The sequence below is a fragment of the Arctopsyche grandis genome, chromosome 4 (assembly GCF_051622035.1).
Source record: "Arctopsyche grandis isolate Sample6627 chromosome 4, ASM5162203v2, whole genome shotgun sequence".
Classification (NCBI taxonomy): domain Eukaryota; kingdom Metazoa; phylum Arthropoda; class Insecta; order Trichoptera; family Hydropsychidae; genus Arctopsyche; species Arctopsyche grandis.
Window position 1 is genome coordinate 8949859 of NC_135358.1, and position 19611 is coordinate 8969469.

Below are 19611 nucleotides of genomic sequence, written 5' to 3' on the forward strand. Positions count from 1 at the left end.
GGCACTAGAGAAATTATATTTTAATATGCTATTTATATCCACCATAGGCATGTTTATTTATCTATAAAGTTTGGGTAATCGAAATTAATTTCGACAAGTTGAAATCACGTATCTATATTCACTTCTATATTTAATATATTCTATTGAATCTAGATCACTTTAAATAATAGATCTTGAGGAAATGTGCGTGGAAGGTAATGAATTAGATCAGTTGGGTACACCGCATTAAGTTGAAGGTTATTTATCTGAAAAACCGAGATCTCGAGCTAGGCACGATTACACACCGGATTTTCGCGCTCGTACCACAGCGCGTTAGATTCGCGCGACAGTCATTGATGTAATTTATTAACCGTAAGCTGCACATCTCGTCTGGAGGCATGGCAAGGCAAGGAAAGGCAGTATCGGCGGAATTACAAAGTATGCTTTGTTAATCCGCGCGCGGATGTGTGATGGCGTTTGTCATTCACGATTCATTTGTGTGGAGAGCTGTAAGCTCGCTCGAGTGTGTCGTCGATTTGAACCCGCGAGCGCGAGCTTTCAGCCTAAGTCGCCGCCGAGCTTTCAGCCCTCGTGAGGTAAATGCGTATTTATTTTGTATTCAAAGTGGAGCAAAGTCTGCAACCTCGAAAGGAGACTCACCCCCACCCACGACCCTTCGAAAATTTCACTCGTTTTTGTTTGTTTTCGAAGTGTTATTCCTATGTGTGCGATTTGGCGGTGAAGCGTTACGGTAATGGCTACGAAAGTGATTGAAGAAGTTGTCTTTGATCAGTGCAAGTCCCTCACACTGCTATCCCTTACATCAGCGTTTCCCAACCTTTTTTGACTCGCGTACCACTTGGTAGTACATAACGCTAAATTGTACCACCATATAAAAATGATTGTTTTTCATGAAATTTGTTTTTGCAAGTGTAATTATTATATACTAGTGAATAGCCCGATGAAATATCATCGCATGGGTATAAAATTATAATATACCCGTATAAAACTAAAAAAAAAATCCGGAACCGGAACCGTTATTTTCGTAGACTCTCATAGATAGTTTTCAATTCTTTATTTGTAATAATTTTCAATTCTTAAAGTTAACGTTAACAAAATGTAATATTTTCCGACTATACACAAACGGTCATTGTCCTCGTAACGTTGAATATTATTATTACACATAACAAATTACGTGCATATACATATGATGTGTATTTACAACACGTATTCTGGGCGAGGATATGGCATGCGACGCGAGCTCGTGAGGGCCATTGCGTTTGGATCGGAGGGTCCGAGGTTCCATTCCCGGCGCCCGCGGTGAATGAAATCAATTTTTTTCTCGAATATCGTCAAAGTATAAATAATTTAAATTATAATTATAATTTAATTGAAAATAAATACATAAAAAAATGGTTCAAAACCTCGCTAAATGAAATTATTAAAATTACGTATTTTTATATGGCGAGAAGGAATATTTTCAATTAATGTTTAAAAAAAAAGGCGAAATGAAAAATTGGATTTGGCGTAATGTCCGAGACCATTAGCTCAATTTAGACCCATATTCAGGCTATTTGAGGTGATCGGTTCGAGTCGCGAAAAATGAATTAATCGATTTTTATCGATTCGTTCATTATGTTCGGCGAGAGTTAGGACACACACACACCCACACACCCACACACACACACACACACACACACCCACCCACCCACACACACACCCACACACACTCACACACACACACCCACACACACACACCCACCCACACACACACACACACCCACCCACACACACACCCACACACAACCACACACACACAACCACACACACACACCCACACACACACCCACCCACACACACACACACACATATTACCATTTTTATATATATTATAGTACTTGCATGGCAAGGAATGAGAAGACAGGATACACGTAATATGTAGATCTGTTTTGGTAAGAAATTTTGTGGAAAAAAAGTTATTTGCCGAGTCACAATTATAATATGCTCAAAGTTTAATATATTTATCTGCTATCTCGTGTAATTCTAATTTTCTAATCATATGTACATACTTTCAATTTTATCTGCAACATTAAAGATTATTATAGAACTGTTCTCAAGTGCCAAATTCAAGTTATTTATTTATTGAAGCGTGAACGCGGTAAATTTAAAAATGCACTCCAAAATCCATGCCGGATCTGAGAAAACGTATCGATTGCCAGATTTTCGATCATCAACTGTACATATTGACATCGACGATGACTAATTAAGATAATTTTTATTAATTACTAGTTGTTTTACCCGGCTTCGCTCAGTATTTGTAATATAAACAACTTAAACATAGCGAATCTAATAGGAAGTTCCCAAACAAAGATACAAACTGAAAAGTCTCTTTCGAAATTATATATTAGATATAAAAAATATTTCTATTTTTATTATGATTGCAAATCATTCATTCCTGCATGTCCGCCATTGCTGTTTTTTTTCGCGTACCACCAACCATCAACCGCGTACCACCAAGTGGTACGCGTACCACAGGTTGGGAAACGCTGCCTTACATAATCGAATCACCACCGAGAAAACCCTCTATTGCAACCCCCTTAGCCCGTGTAAACCATCCCAACCAAACTTCTTGTCAAAAAACAACTCGAAAGAATCACTTCTTTCGTAATGCCATATATTTTTTTTAAATATTTGCTTTAATAAGTTTCAAAATACAGGGAAAAGTTGAAACAATCAAATGGTTGGTATATTGAAAATGAACATTTTCATTGCAAAGTGAATATTCACTAGTTTAATCAAGCGTACATATGTAGGTATGTAAGAAAAAAAAATCGGCACGTTCTCCATCATTTTGATGACTTTCCTGGTTGATTTGAGTGGAGCAGCAGCAATATTGAGGCACACTGAAATAAACTCTTAATTTTTGTTTGATGAATTAGTAGAGGTGACCGGAATATTTGGATTGGATGTCTCGAGAGACAGTTGCACTCTCGAGACATCCAAACTTTCAAAGATGCTTAAGGAGAACTAACGCAATAGAATTCCAAAAAAAGGGGTATTTGTATGTTATCCGAGGGTGCTAACCTTTTTTTGTGGAATTTTATTGCGTAAGTTATTTAAAAAAAAATTAGGACTTCTCGAAACTGCGCTACTATTCATTGCAATTTAGCGCATTTTTCCGCGAACCGAATTAGGAAGAGGAACATCTACATATGTACGACGGAGCTGCTATAGGGGCTTCCGCAGTGGGAGAGTTGAGTGGCAGGGGTTGTCGCATAGTGTTTTTAATACATTTTTTGTAATCAAATGTTTTCAATTGTGTGGTAACGGGTTCAATCTCTGACTTTGTGCTGCTGGTCAGACCTTGGATATTCAAGGACTCCAAGGTCGAATATTTCCTATCAGAGTTTTCCAATTTATCTGATTTCACTGAAACTGTGCCAACAAATTGGCAACCCTGTCCCATTTCTCGAAAAATTTTTAGTTTCCAGTATCTCGAATTTGCTGATTTATAAAATGCTGCGAATTTTTCCATAGATGTATCTATAATTCTTAATCGATGTTTGTAATTAGCCTCGAATAATACTTACAATAGTTATGTACAATGTTTTTTTCATAGATGTCATGTAAAATAAAATAAATGGGTTTATACCTGTATAAACACATAAGTATAATAATTATGTGTTATTATGTATAAAAGTTTGGCCATTGGTATCGCTTTGGGCAATCAATAGTAGTACTTACATATTTATGGTCATGATAAATATATAATGGATAAATATATGTATAATAACGTTTCTGTTTGAAAAAATAAAATAAATATAGCATATGAATACATATGTATGTACGTATGTATGTATTCATATACTCTATTTATTTTATTATATATGTATGTAGTATGTAGTATATATGTTTATACATTATTTTTGTATTAAAGTTGATATATAAAAGATATATTATTTATTTCTCGCTAATTTGAGTTTACTCATATAGCATTTCGAATTTGCTGATATTATAAAGTGCTACCCACTCTGTGTCTATGATACTGTATAAATATAATTTTTTATTGATGTATTATATTGATGTTTGTAATTGGCCAAGAAATCCAATTGGGATTTACCTGTTAGGCCTTTCTTCTAAATATATACATAATATGTATAAAAATAATTTTTTATTTTCTTAATAATATTTTCTTTTGAAATTCTGTTACTTTGGAAAGGTTTGGTTCCAATGGGGTAGGAAACAATGGAATGGATACACATTGCGCAAAAGTGTAGGATTTACATATCATGTCATGCCGCAGTTTGGAGATTTTAATGGGATTAATTAGCATACGATTAATTCCGGTGGGGCTATTTTAAGATGATCTCACACCATCCAGGAGTCGAAATTCAACGAAATGTACAATGTTTGATGACGCGTCGAGCTCATCTGAGTTCGATTTTCTTAAAAATATGACTTTGATTATTTTGTGATTTTTCATTAAATTTTCAACCAAAATGATCATTAGCAGGATCATTAATCGTGTAATTGTTACGACCATCTCCCGTACATATGTAAGATCTGGATCTCGTCAATTTTCTGATTTAAAGCTTTCAAACTCCGGTCTTTCGTTTGCAATATATACACAATATGTAAGCAAAAAAAGCTTAGCCGATTGAATTGTCACTGTATGTGTGTGTGTGCGTGTTTTTTTGTGTTTTCTTATTTTTACCGAAATCTAGTGTGTGTACTCGCGCGCAATTTTCCTACTAGGTGTGGTGTTTAGGGGTGTGCGATAAGCGGCTTTTGTGTCGGCCGTTAGGCGAACGAAGCTCTCGCATTGTCTTTTGATCGTCGTCATTTCTCATATTTTTTTCGTCGTATTTTATGCGACGGGGTGTTCGCTTTCCGGTTGAGTTTTCGGCCGGAGGAAGTTTGGAGATGTTCGCTCGCGACCGTCTTGGGGGTAAAACCGGCGGTGACCCTCGTCGATAAATCACCGCGGTGACAGCCCTGGAGACTCCCCCGTGTCCTGCAGCATCCCTCCTATAGATTTCACGCGAAATTAAATACTAAAATTGATATGCTATCGTGGGGCGGGCAAGTATGACTATTCAGCGGGTTCTCGTTGACATTCTTACATAGATCTATTATACGTAATAGATAGTATAGACATACATATGTATAATATGTATGGGATGAAAGGATGTTTCTCGTATAAAAATATGTATTTATTACAATTGTTCTGTGAATTATTCGTAACTTTGAGTACTTGTATATATAATTATCATCATCTTATTTATTTATTTATTTACATACATATATACCAGGAAAGCCTTACAGGTAAATCCCAATGCGCCTTCCTGGCCAATTACAAATTACAAATACAAATGTAGCATTTTTATTACAAGTCGTTGAATTGCGAGATACTGAAAAACTTGCAAATTAACGAGACATCTATGAATTGTACATAAATTTTATTATACATCAATCAAACTTCAAATAGTGGTGACATAGTAGGTAGGAAGGATTTTTAGCCAATTTTTTTTCCGGGAACCGTTTCAACAATGAAATCAGAGAAAATTGGCAAACTCTGATAGGAAACGATCAACCTGGAGTCACAAATCCAGGTCTGACCAAAAGCATACTCTGAAAAATTCATTTTTATTCAGGGATTGAACCCGGCACCTTCTTGACGCTAAGCAGAAGCTTAACGACCGAGCTATGCTGCTGACTTATAGCCAGCAGTATAGCTCAGTGGTTGCGTTTATGTTTAGTACCAAGATGTTATTGGGTTCAATCCCGGGCTAATCTTTAATATACTGCTGGTTAGATTTGGATGTTTGTGAGTCCAAGTCGATCATTTATTATCAGAGTTTGCCAATTTTATCTGATCATTGTTGAAACGGTTCCTTAAAATTGGCAAAAAAATTATGTATGTATATAAAATTTGTAAAAAGTCTAAAAATCCATAGATATCTCAATGGATTAATTAATTAATAGTTAATTTCATGCTCTTCAGCTTCTCGAAATACAGTGATTTATGTTATAAAAATGCTGCATTGTTTGTAATTACATAATTGTCCAGGATGGCGCATTGGGGTCTTCCTGTCAAGCCTTCCTGGTATATATTTATGTAAAAATAAAATAAAATCTTCTACAGCCATTCACCATCCACTGCTGGATGAAGGTATCTCCAACACGCTTCCACTCGTTTCTGTTTTGCGCAGCTCTCATCAAATTCACCTCGCAAATTTTCCTAATTTCGTCTAGCCATCTTACCTGTGGTTTTTCTTTTACCCTTTTGCATATTCTCGAGTACATTTCTAGTACTTACATATGTATATATTTTGTTCGCCTTTCGTCTATTCTTCCAGCCATGTGGTCCGTCCATTACCATTTGAATCATGTATGGAGATTTAGTTCAATAAAAGTTGGGGCTATCACTCTGTCCTTTAACTTTTTTCATATATTTTTTTAAATTTTTAGAATGGTATTTTGTCCTACGAAGCAATTTTTTGATATTAAAATTTTTCGAATATGAATTATGTTTATCATACTACATATATACATATTTTGATTTTTAATTTCGAAATGCTTTTCATTTTTCATAAATTATGTATACAATACATCTAAGGTCTACTGTAATAACAACTGATCTATTTTTAATATTATTATTATTGTTATTATTTATATTTATATACAGGAAAAAAACCTATAATCATCCAAAATACATTAAAATATTATAGTAAGAGCGTATGAATATTATAGTAGTAAGAGTACGTACATATAATATCGATGGTATTGGGCAGAAAAGGGGCTCGATTAAAATTATGTAAGGAAGGTATAACGGGGATGGGTGGATGAAATTAGAAAAAAATGTGGGGGTGAGATGAGTGAAGGCTACTCAAAGCGAGTCAAATGGTACATATGTACATAGTGTGTTTGAGAGGCCATCATTCAGCAGTGGATGGTGAATGGCTGTATGTATGTACTATGTACATACATAAGTGATGGTGATATTTATTGAAATAAAAACGACTTTTTCATAAATTTTGGCTTAGTGAGATGTGTTCAATTTTTATACGAAACGAGTGCATCTTGAATTGGTTATATTATAGCGTGTATTTAAAAATAAGTAGATATCTTCGTTTTATTTTATTATTATACATACATATTTATGTAGTATATTGCAAACAGATTATGAGAGATACGTTTTGATCCCAAGTTTGCTATTAAAGATATGTACGTATGATGTAATTCTATCGACAAAAGATTACCATCTTTTGTTCCCTATTGATCCGTTGATACGGTATTTTGTATATGGTCGTAATATACAAAAGGTATGTGCGAAGTTGATACGCCCCAGGACAAATTCGGGTGGGGCAATAATATCCCATAGACCCACCCTTCAGCGCGTTCCCGATTTTGATATAATATAATCCCGTCGACGAATATTTTATAGCCTCATTTCGCACACATCCTTCCATATGTCGTCATCACTCTATTCGTGGCGGGAGAGTTTCGATTCGAAACGACCGTCGTCGATTGCGGAAATTGGCCGAGTGGCGTGAAAAAAATGTTCGTTGAATAATTAAGAGAAAACTCGGCTAATGTTTTCGGGGACTGATTGACGAGCGAATTAAGCCGGCAAAGTATTTTAATGAGCGGCTCGGCCGGGCGGAAAATTCCAAATTGTCAAACCGAGAGGGATGTGTATTATTTCAGAGTTTCGAAGAAAAACACGAAGAGTCATTTGGTGTGGTGTCTTCCGGTCCATCGCCCCCGCCCTTCCCCGCCTCGTTCCCTTCGAGGCCGCGGGCATTATCTTTATCGGAAAACTTTTGGGCACACCGCGAATTAACAGCCCCCTTCAGTTTTCAGCGTCCTTATCCTAAAGTTGTTAGTTAATTGCTTTTATCGCGATGTTTAGCCAGCCCTTCCAGGGATGCTTTCTTTTGGTGGACGATTTAATTACCCCCGATAATGGGGTCGGCTCTCAACGGTCTTCACTTCGATAAACATTTTTTTCTTTACATTTTTCTTTCCGGTCGCTCCGTTGCCTTTCTCGGATTATTAATGCGGTTTGTTGTGACGACGGGAGGACGGAAATGAGGGCGCAAAAATAAAATTCAATTCTTGGCCAATTTACGTTGCATATTCAGAAGTCAAATTCGACGAGAGTTAGAGGGTGGGTTAATGAAATATTTGCATGTCTTTAGAATAATTTGGCTTCTTTTCAATTTAGGCTTATTTTGTTGCTTTGTAAAATTGGGTTTTTATTTTGAAGCCTTGACGTTGACTAGCATTGTTTATTGTTTGGTATATGTACGTATGTACATTCATATGTATGTATATTATTGAAACTCTTCAGAGTGGGGCTTTAGTTGGTTTTAATTTTTTCTGTTCCTTACATATGTACATATGTATATCTATGTGAACTTCTATGTATTTATATCAAATAGAAAGTTTGAAATTTTACGTTTGTCCAGGATTATATCATACTTTATTTTAAGTTAAATACATATCAATTGTTTATATACACATTGTCACGTTCCAAGGATTTTTTTTATCTTTTTAAAAAAGTTTATTAGAATTATGAAGAATCCCAATCAACATTTCATTATTTTTTTTATTTAATTTCATTAAATTCACTAATAAATAGAAATAAAAGGCATTTCTTTCGTATTGAATCCTTATACATATTATACTTTTTAATTATACACTTTTAACTATCACTTTAGTATATTCAAAGAACTCTTTGTACTTGATCTTGAGATTTAAATTTGGAACGATGATCTTGGAGAAACGCGTAATAGGTAAATTGAGTACTGTCTATTAAGAAAATATGCTCATGCTGATTGAATCGATGTATTGACTGACTTTCGTACAGGACGGTTTATATGTATAGTCGATTCCATGATGTCAATATTAATCTTATCACAAATGTATACATAGTTTTGTTATTTCCATACATGATTCTTGTATTTGTTCTAAAATAGATAGCGGCACGGGTTTTGTAACAATATGTATATATTCATAAGATGTATTGCATGTGTAGGTAATGTAAATTTGATATTACATAAATAATTAATTGATAATATATGTACATACATATGTACATATTTATGTCGTTTATTATATTTCTTAGTAAATATTACATCATACCGATACAATTCATTTTCTATAAATATCCTCAGTTTATTTAAAAAACAAATTTAAAGCTTCCAGTGAATTTTTTGATAAAATTTATCTACTTTCCATAAGATAAAATATTTTTTTTTAAATTTTATTTTCTAATACGTAGTTCAATATAAAAGAACGCTTTGAGTAGACATCAATTTTCGGTATAAAAATAGTTTCATTCAATGAGAAAGGGATAAATCCATTTTAGATTTATTTGATATTGTTACGAAAAATATCGTTTCTATGAAGTATGTTATCCATTACTAAAATCGATTTAAAAAAATAAAAAAAACGTGCATGAAATATAATATAATATTACTATTATTCATTTGGTGACTACATAGATAATACACAATTCCTTACATATTAATTTTCACATATGTATTTATTAAGGCTTCCAATCCCGGGATCCCGGGACCCCGATGTTTTCTGGTACCTTGAATCCCGGTGCTGAAACTATTCTGAATACCGGGATTACGGTGCTGGCAGAAATTTCTTTAAAAATATTATTTTTACAAAAATAATATGGAAAAAAACATAAAACAACATTATATAATGAACAATGGTAGGATGAGCAATGAAAGTCATAGTCCATTTGTTTGCCACCCGTTTAGACGCCGGGTTGCCGTTTCCACGAAATGAACGGCCTGTATTGTGTCGCAGATATTATGCTCAACCGCAATGATATTTGAAGCATATTTTAACTGATTCGAACTCAGAATCAACCACTGATCACGTTTACGTGATCTAGAAAAAATGTGTGTGTGTCTGTGTTTTTGTGTGAGTGTCTGTATGTTTATTGTGAGTCAGTGTATTTTGAAAATTCTTACATGTAATAGAAATTATTAATATTATACCGCAATATTTTTTCCTAAATCTAAAGTAGTACTTTTGATTTAGAGAATCAAGAATCAAGAAATTTTACCAAGTTATGTATAAAAGTTGGTAAACATCCGTCAACCATGTAGAATGTAGCCAAACTCTCAAAAATAGTACGTCAATATGGGAGTATTTTTTGCGTGAAACATCGGGAGAGTTTGCAAAATGCAATTGAACGTTTTTGAAATATGAAAACATGCAATTGAACTTTTTTTTGTTATACATTTGAAATCGGGATCGGAAATTCCCAGCACCACAATCCCGGTGCTGAAGAAACCTTCCGGGATTGGAAGCACTAGTATTTATGTACGTACTTACATAAATAAATCTTTTTGCTAAATGAAACTACCGTTCCTCTTAAATATTGTGCAATAGATTTAAAAACACTCAGCACATATAATCACGGTGATCTCAAAGTGATCTTGTCTTCATGATAAATTAAAGTGATGCTTAGCGCCCACCGCTCACCGGCGCTGATGAAAAATAATAATTTTCGCAGAATTTTTCGAGCCGGGCTTAACTTTCTTTATGTGTTTCACACAACCCCACGAGAGCCGTTAAAGTATATCACATTTTTGACATTAATAACGTGAAGATGGAAATTTAAATTGTAGTTGGAAGCTCCTCCCCTGCTAACCCGACAACACAACGCTCGAGATATACACATTATTATTGTTCAAAAATAAACGCACGGGGGATTGGCGGTGGGTGGGCGGGCGGTAAGGGTGGTAAAAACAGGAGGATATTCTTCTTTGATATAAGCGCGAAGAAGTTCCGTGTGCAACGGAGAAGAATAATATTATCACGAGCCGCCCTCCGCGGATGAAAGGAAAACACGCGCTGATGACGAGAGGGTGACTCCTCATCGGAACTGGGGAGCAGTGAAGCCGCGTGTAATTGCTCACGTTTTCCATGCACAAATTAATCGCGATCAATTTCAGTCGTAATTGTATTAATGTGCCGCCATCGCACAATGCAAGCTTCATAAATATTAATTAAGCACCCAATCGTATAAGATAAATATTCTAATATGTATCGTATATTATTGCACAGCCTTTACATTGGTAAGTTTTTGATGTTTGCAAAAGAAATATTTATTGAAATCGTATTTGTGTATATTATTAAGAAGCTCGATACGCCCTTTCAGTGTTTTTTTTTTGTTATTTCACCAAATTAAGAATTTAATGATCGCTTTTTAATTAAAATGTTAAATCTCTACTACTGTTAAGACTGTACAAAAATAGGACTCGAAATAGATGCATATGTACAATATACATACATATATAATATATTAACGGGAATTTGAGCTTTTTGTAGTTGTTTTTAATGTGAAAAAAATAAATTTTAATTATGATGTTATCGAACATTCAATATATAAGGATTTTTAAGAAGAATCTGTGATAAAAAGTTGTTAAACTTTTAAATAATCTTGTCTAGGTTGTGGAACTTAATTAGTTTTATTTGTTCCTCTATTGTATAAAACTCATCTAATCTGAATCTCAACAAAAGCTTTCATCAATATTAGTGTCTTTGTGTGCAGCGTATGTATGTACATATGTATGTATGTATAATCTGGGTATGTTAAATTATTTGTAAGAAATTATTAATTCAACTTGAAACAGATGATTTAAGAATTCTCTTCCAAGTAGTTTTTATTTACTTTATTTTTTATTTATTTACTAGCTGAACCCGGCATGCGTTGCAATGCTAGAATAAGGCATGAAATTCCCGTTCCCATTTCAAGTGATGGTTGGAGCTCAACTAGCGTCTCTTTAACGCCGTGTCATCATAAACCGACTGGTAACGTGGTTACCAACGAAAACATTGACTACACAATGGCGCTTCAAAATTTCGCGTCGGTAAAATATCGTAATTACGAATATTATTATTAAGAGGTTTTTCCCGTTTTTTTTTCACAGTAGGCTTTCCGGACATGCATACAAAACATCTTGAAAGTTCCATCGTAATTGGTTGTTGAGTGGTTTAGGAGCCTATACGAGACAGACAAACAAACAAACAGACATTCAATTTTATATTTATAGTATTGAGATAAGTACTTGGGAGAGGCGGCCTAAGTTATGGCGCATAACCGATGTACCCGAGGGGTTTGTCAATCATTTCAGAAAATTTTGTAAAATACAAATATAAAAAAAGAAAATATTAAAATGCAAAATAATAGTAAAAGTAAAACAACAGTAATTGAAAAATAAGTTTAGGAAATTATAAAGTTTATTTTTAAAAATGTTTAGGTTGCTAAAAGTTAATAGTTCATTAGGTGGACTTTTTCAAATTTTAACCACTATACATACATATTTTAAAAAAAGGAATCCCCATTTTTTTAAATAATAAAACAAACAATAAAATATTAGTAAGGTGGATTTCAAAATCTTGTGGAATTTTCAGCCTCTTAAACTTAGCCTTAACTCTCTTTTAGTATAATCGATACAATTTTATCAAATTTGCAAGAACTATGTACATATAATGTTCTTAATTTTACACCCATTACTCGGGTCTTATTCTGTTTGAATTTGGCCACCCTTTTAATGTTTTTTCACTTTTGGTTTAGCTTAAACCTATTATATATGTATTAAATTTTGTTTAATTTTTTTTAGTGTCTTCGTTATTTTTTGTTTCTTTAAATATTGTCATATTGGGTAGCATGTGAAGACACTATGTTTGTTAAAATAAAATAAACTGCGTTTTTTCTTTATACGTACGTATTTATCATATATTATATATTCTATATTCACATATGTGTTAGTTTTAATATATTATTTTATGTATATTGTCATAGCCTGTGAAGATACTGTGGTATACATATGTATGTATGTTTGTTAAAATAAAATCCCCAGTCAGTTGATCCGATGTTTCTCAATAATGGCGACAACAAATGGTTCAACACCGAGTAATTCTTGTGTCTCTCCACTTATGTCTAAGATTTGCATTCGACTGATTTACCCGTAACCAGAGTGACACGCATATGTTTAGCATAGATGAAAATTATGCGAGTTTCGGGGAAAGGGTTTTGCGCGGTCGTAAATCTATAACGCGATCAGGGGTCGTCACACGAATATAATTAATTCACAAGGTGAGGCCATCGACGTCGGTTTCGGTGGGGTTATTGTTAATTATTAACGATCGTGTTGAGCACGCACTCTGTCTGCGGTTCTAAAACGGATGGGTGTACCTGTACAACGTGTAGTTAATTAACGGCAGAAGAGGTCGAATGCCGATCTCGTTAATTGTTGTCGAAGTGTCTTCTAAATCAGTGCATAGCAACCTTTTCGTCATTTATCACGCCTAACAATGCAGCGAAATTTTTCAAGGTTCTAGAAATATTTTCTAGTATTCATTCAAGTTTCTTATATTCTTCTGAAATGCTATGTATGTATGTGTTAGTGATTTTAAGTTAGTTATACTTGATTTTGTCAAATTTTCAAATGGATAAATACATATGGATCTACATATGTATTTATGTAGATATTTTTCGACAGTCAAATCAGTAGAGGAGTTTGTAGTGATCTGTCTGCTGTAGCACTCTTGTCAATATTATATTTAGCAGAAATAATTTGATCCAACCCCATTTATCTTGGTCTAATGATTATTTTGTTTTGTTTCAGGAGCTCCGTCATGGAACACAGGAATCGGATTTTAGGAATTTATACAATAGCCCTCTTTGTGATCGGCAATACTAAATGCGAAGGTAAGCAATCTTTGAAACGTTTCTGTACTTATACATACATATATGAAAAAAGGAATTCCATATTACAGTATTACATTTATCTAGACACATACACATTTGTACGTACATATGTACATACATATAATATAATACGTATATCTACAAGCATGTGCAAATATTAATATGGTAAGGTAACGGTGAACTTTAAGTTTTGTTTGCATACTCGCTATTTCAAGAACAAGTTCCAAAATCGATATTTGAACCATAAACTTGGGGTTTAATTGTAGACATACATACACATATATATGTATGTACATGGAAAGGGCTTAAAACCTCATTGAAATGAATTTGTTTTATTTTAAGGTTTTGAATATTCCCGTGTCTGTCGATAATTTAACATATGTACATATATATGTATATATATATATATATATATATATATATATATATATATATATATATATATATATATATATATATCTTTGGATGATATTAAATCTGAATTGTATCCCTCAAAACCTTTGATTACATTCTGAATTAGTTTTTGAAATGTAGCATGTTTACAATCATTTTCCTCCTGCTTTTCAGTCTATTCCTTTGTAATATCCAAAATGTTATAATCACCGCTAAAACACAGCTATAGTGTTACTATTGAGGCGCAAGCACAATAAATATTATGGTACGGGCGCGTTCTTGGCCTCATGTGGTGAAAAAGTTTATCTCATACTGTAGGGATTTTTTTTCGACAAGTTTCTCCTACATATCTTCAAATATGGGAATCACTGTTATCGATAATTGTCAATATAAGGGTTTGAGGGCTTGAGTGCCATTGGATGGATTAGGCGTGCTAGCGTTATTTTTTAAACTTTGGCTTTTTAAAAAATTGTAGATTCTCTTGTTGATTGTCCTTTTATGTACATTTGAATCTGTTTTAGAAAAATTCCTCTTGGCTTTACTCGATCTCTGCAGTTATGACACTAGACACTAGTTAGACACTAATAAAAAAAAATATGTGTATGTATGTATATTTATTTAATTTATTATTTATAATAATAATAACAATAAAATATATACATAAATATATACACATACATATATATGTACATACATATGTATACATGCACATATATACACGTATATGCATATGTACATAGATACACATATATACATACATATGTATATATGTGTATCTAAAAAATCATGTACCTCTTAGAAATATATTTTAGTTTATTCTTTCAAGATTCATGAAGTTACGTACAGTGTCACGTATATATGTACATACGTGAGATGATGCGAAGTTGTAGGAAACGACAAACTGTCATAATTTAACCGAAGATAGTTCATTGAAACGTTTCTTCGTTTTTTTTATACGTGGATATTTTGTAATTTAATTCGTCTTATTTTATCGCCCGTCATATGTATGTATGTATGTATGTATGTACATATGTACATATCAGTGGCAAGTTGCGGAAATCTCCCCATTTTTGTCGCACAGCCTTATTAGGTGTGTGCGAGCAGGATACAAAGGGACTAGGCGACATCATACCAACATACAATTTATAAAATGAAATAGATTTAAACTACCTTCTGCAAAAGTGTCGGGTTATAATTTAAGTAAAACTAATGTAAACCTTGAAAGCAAAACAAAACCAAAAGTGTTCATTTTCTATGATAGGTATTATCTTTTCTCTTTTTTTCAAAAGAGTTTTACGACAAAGCAAACGTTTGACGGAGAGCTTGTGCGCCGTATTGAATCAAAATGGAGCTGGGTGGCTTTGGTCGAGTAACGCCTGACACGTGCAGTTAGTGGGACATTTATGTGGCTATAGGGTCGCCATATTTTCCCATATCCTATTAAGATACGAGAGGCGTGCATTTCACTCGATAAGCGCGCGTGTAAAAAAATAAAAGGAGAGAAATGCGCTTAACCTTTAGCGCGAGCGCGTATTTGATTTACGCTAATTCGCGGTACGTGGTTAGGGCGAGGCACGCGCGCGCACCTCTCTTTCGGTCTGTTTTTGCGCGATGGCGACATAACTCTGCACATACATAAATAAACATTAGCCCTCGGCACGTGAACAGTTTATTTTAGCCCAGCTACCGAGATCATTTCCATTATTCAGGGGCGGCAAAGGGCGCCCTAGGGCCACTGTGGGGGTACTCTGTGCCCGCCCGCTCTCGCCTGCACTCTTGCCTCACCTCGAGCGCGACTGAATATTCAATTAATGCCGCGTTGATGACTAATTTGCCCGACATACATATATTTCCCGAATAAATCCCAAAGCAACGATTCCGTTCTAGAGGTTCTGGTTATCGGCTGGTTGGCCGTAAATGCTAATTGGAACCGACACCAGTGGACGGTATGGACCCACTTTCCAAAGGGCTGAATTTTCGTGACTAATAAATAGTTTAAAATTTAAAACGATCCCAATCTTTCTGATGATCTGAATTGCCTTTGGTTTAACTAGTGTGAATGTTAAATTTTGATTTTGGGCTTCGGTTGTTTGGTAGAGGTGGTTGGCCATATATAAGATCTAATTTTTTTTCCCAACAAATACGGCAAATGGCAAAATAAAATACTTTGCCATTTTGCGAGGTTTAGCCACCAATAGAGATTTCAATTGCTCATTCCGCTAATTCGATGGTGAAACACATACATATAATCGGAATAAACACGTTTAAGAATCCAAAATCTTTGGAGACGATGACAGCTAACCATTTACCACTAGCCTGAAGCCTTATATGTTTGATTTTCCACTCCCCCACCCGTTTTGTCAGATTTTAATTGTTCAAACGCCTATAAATATAATTTTTTCACACTTATCTTATAAAATTTGCATTACAGGCTCTCATTATCTCTCATATATATTTTTACTTCACTAATAGGTTATATAATGAATGATAAAAATACGGTTTTTCAAAGGATCTATGTACATATAGGCTGATTAAATTTGAAATTTGGCATTTAGTGATTTTTTGTATACATGTATGTATGTATGTATGTAAGTACATACATACGTTCTCCGATTTACGTAGTGGATACGTAACTTCTATGAAAAATCAATTAATTTTATTAAATTGATTTGTACTTTATTTTTATTTACATTTTTTTCATTACCAATAATTCAATAAATTGGGTTAAATTTCAATCGTGACTGTTTAAATTCCTTTAATTTTTTGTATTTTGAATATCGCTATTATCTTGATTATTAATAATTTTATACGTTGGCGAGAAAATTCCATCTTACTAAAATCGTTCAAGTTGGAGTCGGAATTTGGAGTCTGAGTCGGATAAGTAAATTTTCGGATAAGATAAGTCGGAGTCGGTAAATTTTGATCCAACACAGCACTGCTACAAACTATCGTTTTATATCATCCAAAATTGACAGTTAATTGACCAATAGAAAACAATGGTTTATAGCTCAGATATCGGAGGAAAAACGCTGTTTTTTGTGGAACGTATGTCAGACTTAGATATTTGTGACTCCAAGCTGATCGATTCCTATCTGAGGTTCCTAATTTATCCGATTTCATTGTTTTAAACGTTTCCTCACCAAATTGGCAACCAATCTACATATCTACTATTTGTCAGTTGACAAACTATTGGTCGAATGGACACTTGGCTGGTGGACGCTTGGCCGAACGAACGAACGAAATTTTAGAATTGAAATAATATCAATTTCAATGAGGCCGAGAGAATTTCTGAATACTGAGTGAATTTTGAGTGATTTCTATACGCAATCGGCCAATTGTCTATTCGGCCGAACGTCCGTCGACCTTTTATTATAACGTGGTAAAAATGATGTAGGGAAGAAAATACGTTTCTAAGTTAAGAAATCAATTAACTAACCAATTAATGAATTAATCTAGGTTGTATTCTCATTGCAAGAAGAAGATGAGGGCTTTTGCTTTCCACGCTTTATTAAAATTCGCCATCTATTATAATGTATATTTTGGGATTTATAATTAAAATATTGTCTGTAAATAGCTTCAAAATTGTAAACTAGATATGTAGATTAAAACATTCTAGAATATATTCAGGCCGGCCATTTCAGTTTTAGGTCTAAATATGAACATAGATAGATATATTTTTAGCCTATTGAAGAGAGAACAGTCTAGATTCGCTGAGAATATTGATTGCAAATTACAGTCGAGTATGTGAATATGGTACATATGTACATACATGTATACATAAATAACGAACCCTATAAGCACAGGGCCAATATTTTTCCATACGCATCACTGTATCGATTGCAAGCATATTGCCGTATTAGTGATATTTGATCCCGCCGAGCATTCGAATCACCATACAGCCAATCACGTCAATTACAAGACATCGATTTATGCGATGTGTATTGCTACGCATCATGGGCTCGTTACGTACTCGATGCTTGGATTAACCCAATTGATTTGATTGGCGTGTAAATCAACGGATTTAATAGGTCGACTTGAACAGTCAGTCAGATCGGTGTGGATGGCGCGATTGTTAAAATTCAAGTGCTAGCAAAAACGTTGAACATTTCGGCAAATCCAGCACTTTTGCTCGTCAATATTATCAAGGAAACGTCTGAACAGCGAGTTTTACGATGTGAATGCTCAATATTTGAGGAGGCGGAGAGGAGTGACCGTGGATTATTAAAATTCAAAACGTTAAAGGAGAAGTGAAGAGTGACCTTGAAAATGCGAACGAATCCGAAATTGCTTATATAATATAAATTTGAGAGATTTCTTGTAATGAAGTCGGTGTCTATTGTGAAGATGAAGGATGTCTGAAAGTGCCAGTTGCGAAAATTAATATAGCGTACAATCGAATGTAAGATTTGATAAATAAACCGATGACTGAGCACGCCGTGGAAACTTTTCGAAAGGATTTATTAATACCTGAATGAATTGATTATTTTATATTAAACGGTGACTCGTCTCGAATCGACGATGAAAAGTTTGCATTGAACGTGTTTGCAAATTTATGTACACGTTGCTGTCTTCAATGAAGAATGACGTTCAAATGATGTTTTATAACTTAGAGAATAATAAAAATCACGGGAGGAATCGTAATTTTATTCAAATCGAAAGATGTAAAGTTCAAATTCAATCACCAAATAAAACCGATTAGGCCGGTGCAAAATTGAATTTTCAAACTGTGTTGTTTTAAAGGACGGCCGTGGAAAATTCCAGGTAATAAAAAAAAAAACGGAAAGAAAGAAAATCTTTTGAATAAATCTTGAAGGGATTTCGGGCGAGATATTAAACATCTTCACGCCTTCTCTCTATGTTCTTCCCGTCCCCGTTCCTCAATCTGCCTCCCCATAAGGCTTTTATTTTATGCGATTTTCGATGTCGAGGTCTTGTTCCCGTACAATTATGATATAATCCATTTAGTACTCGTTCGCCGTTATTGCGCCGCTTTTTGTTCTTTTTTTCGTTTTATTTTTTTGTTTTTTTTTTTGTTTCTCCGTCTTCACACCTGTACATTTACATACAAATGCTTTTTAATCTCGGTCGACCGGGAAAAATATGAATGCGGCCCTGCGCTCTATGATTCATTTTATTTTCTTTGAAATACGTTCTGTATAAATAAACTGGAATCTAAATTTAACACTGTATATCTGATGAATAAATTTAAATTGACAAATTTTTGCTGAATTTTTTCTACTTAATATAATATAATGGTATTGTAATTTCTGAAAATTCATATAATCCCAGGATATACTTTTGGTTCATGGCATCTTTGAAGGAGTTCAAAGAATAAATACCAAGTAGCGTATCACTTTAATATAAATTATATTTATATATATTTTTTTTCGATGAATTACACATATGTACATACATAGAAGGTATTTATCAAGATTTAATTTTGGCAACTAAAACGGAGTATAATATTATATTTTTGCCACAATTCAGCA